This window comes from Coturnix japonica, chromosome 2 (genome assembly GCF_054131305.1).
Source record: "Coturnix japonica strain WE chromosome 2, WE-NBRP24, whole genome shotgun sequence".
Taxonomy (NCBI): domain Eukaryota; kingdom Metazoa; phylum Chordata; class Aves; order Galliformes; family Phasianidae; genus Coturnix; species Coturnix japonica.
The window spans coordinates 90386523-90399638 of NC_140664.1; the positions used below are offsets into that span (position 1 = coordinate 90386523).

Sequence of the window (13116 nt, forward strand, 5' to 3'; positions counted from 1 at the left end):
TCTCACAAAATCTGCTTTCAAGTTTACCATTTTTCCTCCAAATTACTGTGCTTTCCATTATGAAATGTACAGTTAGGAACAGGATTTAAGGATGTCCCCATTTCTTTTTATCCTTTTAAAACAAGTATAACATTGATTGTAATTGAAGTTTGGAATTACATTTCTTGTTTTGCCTTGTATTATTTACTGGACTTCTTTCAAAATTGACTTCGTCATCAAATATATTCTTTTATTTATTTATTTTTTATTATGTACTGTGAAATATGTTAATAATCAGTGATGAAGGTATGCTATTGGTCAAAATGTAGATTAAAATCTTTTCCGATGAGTAACAGATAATTGGGATTTTTCATGTGTGGTTAGATAAAAAGGTGACATATCTAGAGGTAACATGTTAAATAAAACTACAAGTCATCTAATTTTAATCTGAATGTTCTCCATCAACAGATTTTTTTTTTTTTCATCCTAAATTTGTAAGCCAGAGACCTTTGCCTATTCATACTATCCAGAATTGTTATTTCATTGTTCTTGTCATCTTTAAGGGAGGTTGTTGATATAGAGACATAGCTTTCATAATTCTAATCAATAAAACAATTACAAACAAACAAACAAACGAATAAATTATCTTTAATTGTAAAACAAGGAAAGGTAGAAGACTTTTCAGAAGCATTCATCCACACAAGCAATGACTCAGGTTACCCACAACTAACATTCTTTGCTTATTATCAGAACTATACTTTTTCTTTGTTCATAAGCGGTATGACACTAATGCTTTCTTATTATATGCAGCTACATTACCTGTTCATAAAAAGCAGTGCTCTTAATTCTTGGAAATCGTATTTACAATTTAATTTGATTTTAACATGCATACAATTAAACAGAATAATCCTATAAATACACACTCACCTTCTCATGCTAAATCCTTTCTTTTACAATCTGTATGTAAGACATGCAGCGTCATATCACAATAAACATTAAAGTCTAGTGAAGAACTAGACTTTCTAGTTCTAGTTTATGGTTGTTCTAATGAACAACCATAAAAATGACAGGATATCTAGGGCACTATTATTGCTTATGAACATTGAAGCTGAACATTTTCTGAGCCCAGTGATCACAGATGAACTCACACGCCTGTCCCTTATCTAATACCAGGCCATGGGATGGGAGTGAGGCCAGGCTGAGCATAAAGGAGTCTACCACATCCACTGTTAATGAAATGGTTTTCTAGATTCTTCAGCCCAAGCTGTGTGTCAAAAAGCAATTGTGCATACAATTGATTTACGACTGTGGCATCCAGCTGGCTTGTCAAATTCATAGCTGTGCAGTCAGCAGTCCAAACATAGATTTGATTGAGAAACTCCTGTCCTGGAGGGAACTGATTAAGGACAATGCATAGTCCATAGTTGTCCTTCAGAAAGCTGTGTGGCATAACATCCAAGTCATTAAGTGGTATCTGACACACTTGGTGCCACAGATCCTCAGAGGATGCTCCAAGGAATTGGCCATTCCTTACCAATAAAGACTTTTGGATGTTTTAACTGCCACAGCCAATGATCAAAAGAGCCTGCTATCAGAGAGTATATTTGGTGATTAAAAGAAACATAAGAGAGAACACCAAGGAGGCATGTGAATCTCATCACATACACTTAGAAGGACTGCTCTGGACAGAAGTTCCTACAGCATAGTCAGAGTTAATTATGTAGTTTACATGGATAGGCCGATTGGCTGGAGGCCTCACTAGCCTCCAGCATGATCCTACAAGTTGTAAATTTACTTATACAAGCTGATTGCCCAGAGACTGTCATGAATGAAAGACAGATAGCATGATGTCAAGGAACAATAACAGACCACCAGGAACAGCTGGAAGGGAGTGCTGGGCGGTTTTCTACCAGCTCCTCTCAGGGAGCTACTAAGGTGGTCATTTAAATGCTGAACTACTCTCGGCTTATCCTTGCATTTAAGAGATACACTGTCACCCTAGTAGTGCGAGAACACGTAATGAGAAATGATGTCACAGACAAAGCTGAAAGTCCCTATCTCATCCACTGCTATTGATGAGGACTGTATGGGGAAATGGATAAGACTGGCAATGGGGGGCAGTCACAATAATAATTTGGTCCCCACTAAACTTCTGTAATTATTGTCATGACACACTGTCCCTATTCTCCAGAAAGGGACAAAAAAGTGATTTGAAGCCAGTTCAAGATAATTGCTCTCTTTGAAATTTCTTTGTTAGTTTAATTTTCATACTTAGTGTTGGGCTAAATTACACATAACCTTCTTTCCCCTCCATGCTTGTCTGGATGATAAAAAAGATTGGGAAAAACATTTCCACTACAAAATGCGCACTCAGATCTCATCACTATTTATTTAAAAAAATAAATTAAAAAAAAAAAATCCATTAATTCTGGTCACTTTTTTCCTGAGGTAAAGTCAGTTTTCTTTGCTGTAGCTGTGACCAGTTACTCCCAGCACTTTCCTGAAGTTCAGTGGCACATTGTCCTTTCCAGTCTCTTTTGAACATTTTTCCATATTGGATCAGCCACACATGGAGAAGAGAAGGCTTGGGGGACAATATCAACACCTAATGGGAAAGTGCAAAAAAGGAAGGAGCCAAACTTTTTCAGACACACACACAGAAAGGATAAGAATCAGTGAGCCCAAACATAAACATAGATGGCACCATTGGGCAGCACTTTACTCTGCAGTGACAAAGCACTGGCACAGATTGCCTAGAGAGTTTGGGGAATCTTCCTCCTTAGGGATCTTCACAAGCCATCTGTGTCCCTGAGGAAGTTGCTATAGATGTCTCTGCTGGAGCAGGGGGACCAGATGGACTTGGAGGTCCCTTGCAACCTCAACAATTCTGTGATCTGGTGATTCCTCATGTTACACTATATAACAAGCACATGCTTGACTGCCAGATTGAACCCTTGTTGAATGAATCAGTGACTGATACTAGCTGGAGGGAACAGAGATCTCCATTTCCATGCTAGGACTAGTAAGTAATTAGAGGTTTCCTGGCAGCTGAACAAACAGCAGGATGAGGAGTGTGAGCAAGCTGTGTCACAGCTACATAAGTGACAAGCAACATGATTTAGCACAAAGCAGTCATCTGAGATTGCTCATGTCTGCGTGTTAAATGCTGGTAATGCTGCAGAGTGATGATGTCTTATGTGCCAAGCAGATAAAAAGGCTGTAAGCGGAGTCAAAGGAACAAGGGGTTAGTGGCCTTTAAAAACTAACATACTAATTCTGGATAAAGGACAGCATGAATTGATGGGTAGGAATTTTACTTGTTTGGATTTGGACTTTACTGTAGAAGAGACCTCAGACATAGAGGCTATTTCCAGCTGTATTTAGAATACTGGTATGAATTTGCAACTCTGTTTATTAGTTTACAATCACAACTAGGTGTTCAGAGAGCTTCAGAGCAAGATTTTAATAATTTCACTCTATGTATTTCACTCATTTAAAATGTCATAACTTAAACCTCTAGAAAATTTAACATCCTATCTAGGATGTTATCTAGTCACAGTTTTCTTTGATCAATGAATAAGCAAGCTCTCCAAAAGGTAATTAATCCCACTGTTTCCAGTACCCTGTCTAAAATTAGGTGAATCTCTCATCTGTCACTGGTGATAGAAGGAGCCCCTGTATAAGGCTTAGGTTAATCATTAAATTTTAATTTTAAAGCCTTTAACACAATTTAGGCAAGATAAATCTCACCCATAGGACCAGAAAATCTTCACCCCACCCGCTAAAGTCACAAAACAAACAAACAAACAAACAAACAAAAAACCTTATTTGCCCCAGCAAGCATAAAGACCTTTAGAACACAAGACCAAGAACATAAAAAAACATCATAAATATGCCATTAGAAGAGAGCAGGGGAAATCAGACACAGACAATCTCATAAATATTAGAGAAGCAGAAACAGTGCCTGGCGAACATGTCCACAGTATCTTAAGAAGTCATGGAAACTGTACTGAAAACACAACTGATGCTTAATTTTTATTTATTTATTTATTTTTAATTTTATTTTATTTTATTTTTTATTTTTTTTTTTTTTCAGATTCTTTAGTTCTTCCTGCTGAACAACAGTTATTTCTCCTTTTGATGAAACAATGATGTTTGGTTTCTTAGAGCCTTAGATTGTCTGTTCCTTGTTTTATTAGTCCACTTTTACATTTCTTACTTAAGACATAATTTCTCTTTTTACAGTTTTGCCTTGTTGTTTGTGTCCAAAAAAACAACTGTTTTGCTGAAAGTACATACTAAATATAAAATTCTTCTTAGTGCTTTTCTCATATTTGTCTGAAGGTTATTTCTACAATTTGTGTCCTAGCAGTGCATTTTCTGTATTCAGAAGTTCTCAATTTGCGTGCCTAAGTACTTTGTTCAATTAAGATGACAGATGGACTTATTTCCATCTATAGGAGTGTGACTGGAGTAAACAGCTTTCATCCAACAGAGTATTTCCATTTGTACTATCAAAGAACCTTATTTCCTGTTCTTTGTAGAAAAGCTTTAATATACCCTCTTTACAAGTGAGGGAAACTGAGATATAAAGAGATAGAGCTACTTGTGTTTTATTAAACTGAAATTCATTGCAAAGCTAAGTGGGTATGGAATCAAATCCATCTGGTCCAAAGGCATCAGGTCCAATGATTCTTGTTTTAAAAAAACAACAACAACAAAAACAAAACCATAAAGACTGGAGTATTTAGGAATTCACATTTTTGCTCAGAAACGATGAGATCTCTTGTGTGGACACTGTCTCAAAACCATGACTAACTGTCCATGAGAAACTGTTACAACAGGGAGATATTCTGCTTTATCTTTTTTTTAAAAATGCATTAATGTAATTATTAAGCACGCATACTCTAATGTTGCCTAGCAACTTTAAATAAGAATTGTCATGACACAATTCATAACCATAATAAATTTTAAAAAACACCAAACCAGCAGATTTCTGATCTTTAAACATCAGTTTTTTTCAGATAACCTAGGGTCAAAACCACTGAAAGCCTAGCTCATAAATTCATGGTTATTTCATGGCATGCCCACAGAATGTATTTTTGTTCATCCTTATTAAATGCAATCAATTTCAACAATGTTTCTTTTATTTCCTTTGGGCAATATATAACTTCAAGTAAAAAAATTGAATATTTCAGAAAGTTATATGTATGCAAGAAGCAAGTTTTATTATGAATATATTCTTGCAGCCTTCCTATAACAGTGGTATCTCTGCTAAAATATTTTAGTAATAGTGTGAAGACACAAAGTTGTATTCAAAGCATTTTATAGAAAAATATATCTCCTTTTGGAGATACCACGATACTTTTTCTTAAATATATAAATATAAATACGTCACTCCACAAGTAATGTTTTTGTATGTTTGTTTTTTGTTTTTGTTTATTTATAATTAATATACATTTAATATCTTCCTGGTGTAAGTGTCCTCCTTTCAGACTCTTCTCATATGAATCCAGCCCCTTATTATTTTGCTGACCAATTCTGGACTCATTCACGCCCCTATCGTTCTTGTATCAGGAGCCTGGAACTGTCCTGAGAACTCACAATTTATTTCATCAGTGTTGAGGTAAGACTCCTGACCTCTTTAAAGCACAATCCAGGATCTATGGAAAGCACAACTGGATCTATTTGTGGCAAGGGCTGACTCATGTCCTGCTTGTTCACAGTGCTGCTTTCCAGTTCCTTGGCCCTCCAGCATGTACTGATACTTGGGTTTGGTCCCCCCTGCTTATTGTTCTCTTTATCAAACTTCATGAGATTCCTTTCTGCCCATTTCTCTGGCCTGTCCAGGTCTCTCTGAATTCAGCATATCCATTTTCCATGGCCCCAGATGAACAAGATCTGTACTACTGATGGAGAGGGTAAGATGCGTCTACACACTTATTCATTTTTTCTTGTTTGCTGATGGCAACCTACTTTCAGAATCAGTAGAAACATCAGAGGAAATACTGTATATCTCAGCTAATGAGTAAAAGGATCACAAAATAAAGATATGAAGGCAGTCAAAATATTATTTTTGAAAATAAAATAGCATTACATGTGCATATTGATGATTCTTTGCCAGGAAAATAAAAGTTCAGGAATAGATTTCAGAGCATTGGCTAATTAGGCATTTGCATTTTTTCATGCACATAAAATACATATGGTTTTCCAATAATCTCTTTAGGCATCCATATTTTAAAATATTAGTATTTTTTCATCTCTTATCCTAGTTTGACCACTTTTTTTTTAATGAGGATACTGGGATATGAACAGTTGTGTAAAGCATATTGAGAATTGTAAGTTGAGAAAAATCATTCTGAAGAACATTCATGTCATCTTTCCCTAATTATCCACCAAGTCCATGAAAGTATTCTCTTGTGCATCATTGAGATTGTTTGTTTGAGCAAGAAACAATAAGAAAAAGTAAGAATGCCATAGTCTGAATACTGCTTTTAATAAAAAATAGAGATTAAAAAACTAATGAATTCTCTGATGATTCCAGCATGCACATTTTATTTGCTTTATCTTACATACCCTAGAAATTTGAAAGAAACAGCACCCCAAAGCTACTTTTGTATAAAATAGGCTTCTTGAATAACAATTCTGTTATGAATTTTTTTCTCACAGACCCTCCACTGCATGTTACACAGGATTTGTTTTCTACCTCTTGTGCCCTTCATTACATTATATAGGAACAATACTTCCCTGTAGATAACACATGTAAAACTTTTATTATTCAAACGTCAGACTGATTTTCACTATAAACAAAATAACTCTGAAGCACTTAATGACATTTGTTTTTTGCTCATTATTTAGTTATTATTTGTTTTTATTTAGTTATGGCAGTACTTAAAACCAGAATGCTTGAGTGGCAAAGGAGTGGACTTGATACTGTAAATCAGAGTGGCATGTAAATCAAAGAGTGCATGTAAATAAAAAAAATCACTAGGTACATTTATTTATTTATTTTCCTTTCCTAACTCCTCAGTCACTGTGAAAAAATTAATAAAAAGTCTATACCTGTCTGCCCTATTATTAACACTATGGAAAACAAAAGAGTAGTCAAACTCTCTTTCACCTTTTATCAATTTGACATATCTATAGCAGATCACTTAGAATCATAGAATCGCAAAGTTGGAAAGGACGTACAAGATCATCTTGTCCAACCATCTTCCCATTGCCTTTGCTACCACAACCAACCAAACCATATCTCGTAGCTCCTCATCCAGATGCCTTTTGAACACTGCCAGGGATGGCAACTCCACCACCTCCCTGGGAAGCCATTCCAGTGCCTGACCCCTGAGAGAAAAAATTATTCCTTACGTCTAGTCTAAACCTCCTCTGGTACAACTTGCTGTCATTTCCTCAGGTCCTGTTTGTTGCCTGGGAGAAGAGGCCAAGCCCCTTTCCATCACAACCTCCCTCCAGGAAGATGTAGAGTGCAATGAGGTCTCTCCTGAGCCTCCTCTTCTCCAGGTTAAACAATCCCAGCTCCCTCAGATGCTCCTCATAAAACTTGTGCTCCAGACCCTGCACCAGTTTCATTGCCCCTTTCTGGACATGTTCCAGGGCCTTGATGTCTTTCTGAGGACTACTTCCCTGCTCCTGCTGGTCACACTGTTTCTAATGCAGGCCAGGGTGCCAGCGGCCCTCTTGGCCACCTGGGCACACTGTTGGCTCATGTTCATCTGAGCATCAACCAACACCCCCAGATCCCTTTCCTCTTCAAAGTAATCCACCCACTCATCCCCAAGCCTATAATACTGCATGGGGTTATTGTGGCCAAAGTGCAGGACCCAGCACTTTGGCCTTGTTGAAACTCATCCCATTCACCTCAGCCCAGCAATCCAGCTTATATTGATCCCTCTGAAGGGACTTCTATCTGTACAAAACTAGGAAAAGGAAAGATCTATTTACAGAAGTAACTCTTCTCATAAACCCAGTTTTAGATCACTCAATTGACACTACTGGTACCAGAATTTTTGTGTGCTAATAATTCCACAGAATCTTAAATTTATTATTTATTTATTTATTTTTCCTTCAGACCCATCAAACTTTCAAATTTATGAGCTCATTCAATCAGGAATATAGTTCTACCTGCCCTAAGGCTGATTGTGCTCTTGACCAGAAATGAACAATCACTGAAAACACTGTATAAAGACCTTTCAGGATGGGTGTACTTCAATTTGGCCAATGGGCCATGGCAGAGCACTGCTTCTATATCTAGAAAGCTTTATGACTGCAGCTAGAGAAGTCAGAGTTGCAAGGCTTCATTGAGTTAATCTAAAACATCAGTCCTTACTAAAGGAAAAGGAGAAGGAGAAGGAGAAGTAAGGCCTAGGAAATAGCTTTGCATCCTTTGCAGTTGCAGCATCTCTGTTCCTTCCTAATCACTCACACTTCAAAACAGGCACCTGAATTTCATAAACTGAAATTAAAAATTAATATAGGATATTCCTGAAAATATTCAAGGAGTTCACCACAGAAAAACAATCAGCAATCTCTGATAAAACTGAAGTATGCAAAACTGATAGCTTCAAGAATATGACTTTTATTTTTATGTTGAAATAATGCTTTTAACACATGTCCTATTATGAAAGCACCAGCTCCAAGCAAATAAATACAAATCTCTACTTTAAACTGGTTTACACGCTAAATGGCTTACATGTTTGATACACTCAGAAATGTGATACATGTGAACCAAGATAAACATTTCACCATGTTTATATTCAAAGGGTTTTGTTTGTTTTTGTGTGGTTTTTCAAGTTTGTTGTTGTTATACAGTATAATCTCTTCTGAAGAATGTGAGTATTCAAGGAATACAAGCTTATTCAGTGGCAAAAACATGTCCATTTACTCTTCATTAATGGGTAGTTTCAGAATCGTGTTATTTAATTACCAGTCTTTTGTGGAACATTACAGCACCATCACTTCTCATTCAGAAGCCTTGTATAATTGAGTATGTTCACCCAGCATTTATACAAATAAACATGTGACTCACTGATGCTAGAGGAAAAATCAATGGATTATTAATATTATGGAAATGCCGAAAGAAGCCCAGGCTTGGACTGAGAGTGTTGAAAAGGAACTTCTGACAGTAGAAATTACTTCAGGAAGTTGTAATACTAAGATGGACAAAAATAGAATTATTCTTTCTGAACTTTATTGACTATCAGGAAGGAAGGTTTACACTGACTAAGGAAAAAAAGGCAATCTAGCATGTGTTGCTGAAAAATAACAGCTGTAGGAAAAAAGGTTTTAGAGTGCAGGAAATAAGCTTACTTATATAGTACTCATCTAGAACAGGTGTAGCTATAGTTCAGAGGAGAAAGTACCATTTTTAGATATAAAAATTACATTTAAAATGTCCAGTTATATATAGTAAATTCATGGCTTTTTATATGATTTTTATATGTCCTAGTTTCAGTAAGATACAGTTATTTTCTTCATAGTGTCTGGTATGATGTTATCATCTTTTGGCTTTAGGAGAAAAAAATATGAATAACATACTGATGTTTTAATTGTTGCTGCACAGTGTTGCACAGGACAAAGGAAGTTTCAGGGTTCTGTACTGTTCTACCTGCACAGGGACTGAGGGGCACATGAATTTGGGGGGAGGCAGAACCAAGACAGATGATCTAAACTGGCCAAAGGGATGTTCCATACCATATGACTTCAGACAAAACTATAAAACTGGAGGAAGGTGACTGGGCTGAGAGGGCTGCCACTTCTCGACACATTTGCCAGTTTTGAGCATCAAATTTGATACATCAGAAAATGTCTTCTACAGACATACTTACATACATGTTCTGTAAGTAATTACTGATACCTTTCTAAAATGTTTTACATTAACCTATGTCAATTTCTGGTGATAGGAGCATGCTGTCCAGAAAGAAGATGAGAAATCCTGTTCAGGGTCTATATATTTCCTTAAGAGTATTTGTGTTGATTCTTCAAAGAACTTACAGGGTTGTAATCTGTTGGCTTCATGGGAGAGAAAGCTATGGTGCATAGTTGGCTTACTCCTAAAATACAGTGGAAAAGAATGAAAATGAGTTAAGCATCCTTATGAAATACTGATAGTTCAAACAGATGATCTTGACCAAAATCATCCAGTATAAGACAGGACTAGAAGAGAGAGTCCTGTGTTTTTCAGGACTTGTTTTACTGGGTGGATACAGTTACAAACGATTTTGTAGTCTCCAAGACCATTACACATGGGAACAGAGCCATCCCACACACCATGGAGAGAGTAGCTCTAGAGTCAGTCATTCAAAGAAGGGTCTGCTCACGACTACATGAGAGAAAATATGTTAGTTTTCAGGTCAAGAGACCATAGAATCATAGAGTGGTTTGGGTTGGAAGGGATCTTTAAGATTACTTAGTTCCAACCTCCCTGCTATAATCAGGGACACGTCCTACTAGACCAGGTTGCTCAAAGACCCATCCAGCCTGGCTCTGAATGCTTCCAGGGAGGGGACATCCACAACCACTCTGGGCAATTTGTTCCAGTGTCTCACCACCCTCACAGTAAAGAATTTTCTCCTAATATATAGTCTAAGTGATAGCTAGGCAAAATTTTAATACTCTGAGCAAAGGTTCTTTTATTCTTAATAGATCTAGAAAATTGTGCTTTATGTACTACTCCCTTTAAAGAAAAACTTTACAGTGAAAAAAAAAAATCCTATAGAATCCACATCTGTATTAAATATAAATATTTTTTTGCTCAAGTAATTATGTAGCTTTATTCTCTTTGAAAATTGCACAACCATGATTTATTTGTATAGTGTATCCATAATGTATAGTTGAAGAAAGGCTCTATAAGCTGACATACCTAATAGATAAAAACTTTAATCAGGAGCTTAACTCCTCTAGTAATTTGCTGAAATAACTTGAGATTTAAAAGATTATTTTTTACCTGACATTCTAAAATTTAAATATAACTGAACTTGCTAACAGACCTGCCTTTCCCTTATTAATAAACATGAAGTTATAGGAAATATTTCCATTTAAAAAATAAACTGTACAGATGTATAGTTCTTCTTCACACTGTGGTCACAGGTAATCTCACCTGGAACCAGCTGGAATTGCTAAGTCACCTTTACTCACCCTGGTATTAAGTTCTAAGTAAACAGAGCATCTACTTTTGCATCTCAAGCAGAAATTTGGAGATGATTCCTTTGTGAAGGCATGCTTTCACTGAGTTCCACAGCAATGAATATTGGAATCAGCAAACTTTATAAGTGTTAGGAGCTGGTTTGAAATGTGTGCTCATCATATAAACTGTCATGGTGCACGTTTGGTGCTTGAAAATGTCACAGGAGCAGTTGTAATTTATTTATATGAGGTAAAAGTTCAGAAAAATACTACTGGTGTATGATAGTAATCCTCATAGAAAGCAAAGCAATAAAGCCACTTGTACTAATATTTCATAAAATCTATTGTGCTAAATCAACTGAATTTGGTTATAAATATGTAAAACCACTGTAAACCCAGTTGTTTGGTTTGTTGGTTTTTTTTTATTTATCTATCATAGTACAGTATTATTCTAAGCTGAAGATATTTTAGTATTTTTCATTCAAAGAATATGTGTTGTTTTCCCTCTACAAGTTGTCTCCAACTTTTTTTTTTTTTTAAAATTTTTGTTTGCTTGACTATATACATGACAAAATCTCTTTGCTTCATGTTGCAAGACAGGCATTGCCATTTCACGAATGTGTACAGATACAACTCATTAGCTGACATGAGTGAACTGAGTGTAAATTTGTATTGCATTGTGAACAAACTGTGGGAAATATAACATTAATCTAAGAAAGGGACATGCTATTTAATTTGATTTTCTCTTACTGTATCTACAATGAAACCAATTACAGTACAGCACATTTTTCTTCATTCCTTTGCACATATCTCAGTTTACTTTCTAAAGATTAAAGTTTCTGTTTGGTGTAGCAGAGAAATGCAAATAGCCAAGTAGTCACAGTAGTCATTTAAAACACATTGTAAATTAAAGTAAACAAAGAAACCAACCAACTAACCTAAAATTCTTATCTGTCCTTCTTTCTTGTCTGATGATTTTTTAAAATTTATTTATTTTTTCCCCCATATTCCTGAAGTCACCTTATTGAAAAATATCAATATAATTTTCTCTTCACTTTATTTGACTCTGGCAAGTTTGGTTATCATAGATCCCCCTGTTGAATATTTTTGACTGCTTAAGTAATTACTCAGGGATTCTTTTTCTGAAATCTAACCACTAAAATTATTGACCACCCCATTTATTTCTCAGAATTCTCCAAAACAAACCAACCAACCAAACAACAACAAAAATGAAACCAATAAAACCCCAATGTGTTCAAACTTCTAGAATGATTCTCTTCCTTACATTTGTTCTCCAGACTTACATTTGCTTTTCCTTTTTTCATTCCCGGAATTTAATATTCTTAGAATTTTATCTTCTTAGAAAGAAGAACGTGAAAGAGTGAAGGTGAAGGATGATGTCTGAATTAATAGCATTGTTGATGACTTTTCCTTAAGAACTCTGTGAAAGAGACTTGCTCAGATGATGAAATACAGCTCCTAGAAGATGGATTTAAGTGACAGAATGTGACTTGTACAGAGATGGATGTTCACCTTAGCCTTTCATATAATGAAAGGGTCTTTTATGAGAATAATGTTAAAAACAAAAGACACAATCTTCAGACATTTTCCTAATTAAGGTATGAAATCCAGAAAGGTAGTAAAATTTCCTACTCTGAATGCAGTTGAAAGATATGTGAGATAATTTTAAGTCTAGCATGTGCAAGTTCTGCTTACCTTCTTTTTTTTTTTTCCTAAAAAATAAAAATAATAATAATAATTAAAAAAAAAATACTGTCCATACAAAAAATTGCAATTGTGAATGTCATATGTCCCCTTCCCACATCCCTACATCCCCCCGCCAAAAAAGTCATTTTTCCCTGGTAGCTTAACAAATACTTTGAATCTCTTACATAAAGGTGAACAATAGCAAATCATCACATGACCATAAAAACTGACAGTAACAAAAAAAATAAAAACAAATAAAAATATGTTAGATGTAAATAGATGTAGATAAAG

General features: G+C 35.6%; 1 long non-coding RNA gene across 4 annotated transcripts in view; it reads left to right on the forward strand.

The window, feature by feature from the left end:
• The window catches only part of LOC146762050 (uncharacterized), a 57236-nt gene that overhangs the window by 26252 nt on the left and 17868 nt on the right, over positions 1-13116 (forward strand). For 3 of the 4 annotated variants that reach the window (XR_014942868.1, XR_014942869.1, XR_014942870.1), the window contains exons 3-5: positions 5461-5605; positions 9610-9832; positions 12482-12737. This is a non-coding gene — a long non-coding RNA (uncharacterized LOC146762050). The remainder of the gene's footprint in view (positions 1-5460; positions 5606-9609; positions 9833-12481; positions 12738-13116) is intronic. The other variant, XR_014942871.1, reaches the window with a different exon arrangement.